This window comes from Thermobia domestica, chromosome 17 (genome assembly GCF_964235325.1).
Source record: "Thermobia domestica chromosome 17, izTheDome1.hap1.1, whole genome shotgun sequence".
NCBI classification, from domain to species: Eukaryota; Metazoa; Arthropoda; class Insecta; order Zygentoma; family Lepismatidae; genus Thermobia; species Thermobia domestica.
The window spans coordinates 143,032,264-143,033,594 of record NC_137470.1 but is presented as its reverse complement, the minus strand read 5'-3'; the positions used below and the strand labels follow the sequence as shown (position 1 = coordinate 143,033,594).

The 1,331-nt window shown below is 39.1% G+C and overlaps 1 pseudogene; it reads left to right on the top strand.

Annotated features, from left to right (window-relative positions):
* Positions 1-575: 575 nt before the first annotated feature.
* LOC145673746 (histone H3, embryonic-like) lies at positions 576-960 on the top strand (annotated as a pseudogene).
* Positions 961-1,331: the final 371 nt, after the last annotated feature.

The window sequence follows — 1,331 nt, the reverse complement described above, 5'->3', positions numbered from 1 at the left end:
CCGAGATATGGTTCCTTAAATCTCCGGAAATTGGTCACTTTTTCCGGGAATCTCCGGTAATGATACGAGTGACACGAAAAATTCCATTACGTTCTCAGATAGTTTTTGATGTTCTATCGAATGAAAGGCTCAAAATTGAAAAAATGCAAATAAGAGACAGGCAGACATAGAGAATTCGGTAACGAACTTTTTAAGTTCATTGAAAAGAAAATTAAAATTTAAGAGTGTAAATATAGTTAGTTATTTTCATTAATCATATTGTACATTGTTTTTTTACTTTTATGTTAATGAAAAGTCTGATTACTGTACGCATCAGCATAAGTTTCATCTTAAATAGGTTATTCTACAGCATCCATTTCTAGGTTTCCCAAAAATGAGATAGAATATTTAATTTAGTTCTCGTCACGTTTCCATTCCCAAACGGAGGCGTGAAAACGAGAATTGTCCTGAATAAAACAAACAGAACTGTAGAACTCTCATTTTGAAAAGAGTTGTGGGTTTCACTTTCTCCTTCAAAATTGTCGTAGAGGAGTCACGATGGCTCTGTGATTTAGAAAGAAGTTGGGAGAGTCAGAATGGCACGAACCAAGCAGACAGCTAAGAAATCTACTAGAGACAAAGTTCCTAGGAGGCACCTCGAGCTACCGGTGGAGTTATAAAGTCCCATCGTTACAGGCCTGGTACTGTGGCTTTATCAGAAATTCGTAGTTACCAGGAGAGCACGGAGTTGCTTATCCAAAAGCTACCCTTCCAACGATTTGTTCGTAAAATTGCAGAAGATTTTAAGACAGATCTTCGCCTCCAAAGCTCATCTGTCATGGCTTTACAGAAGGCAAGTTAGCCTTACCTTTTACGGCTTTTTGAAGATCCCGACCTATGCTCTATTGACACAAAGAGGGTCACAATTATGCCACAAAGGACATCTAACTCCCACGCCGTATTCGTCGAGAACGTGCATAACTTTTAAACTTTGGAATTTACTTCAAAGTAGCAGTTATACCTCTGGTGTGTAGAGTCCTGGTTCGATCTCCGAGCAAGTAACTTTGTTATGGACAACATCGTGTCCGTGGGTTTTCTCAGAGTACTCCCGTTTCCTCCCATACTCTCATTCCACCAATTATTTCATCATCATTCACTCGTCTTAGTCATCTGTCTCTCTAGCCTAAAGGGTGTAACGTGGGACGTTAAACTGAAAGATTTCATTTTTCCATTCTTCTCCATACCCACATTTCGAAAACTACCAGTCGTTTTTCATCACTTTTGGGTAATGTCCATGTTTCTGCCCCATTCAGTATAATACCTCTGCGGAGTAAAGATTTCACAACGAACGA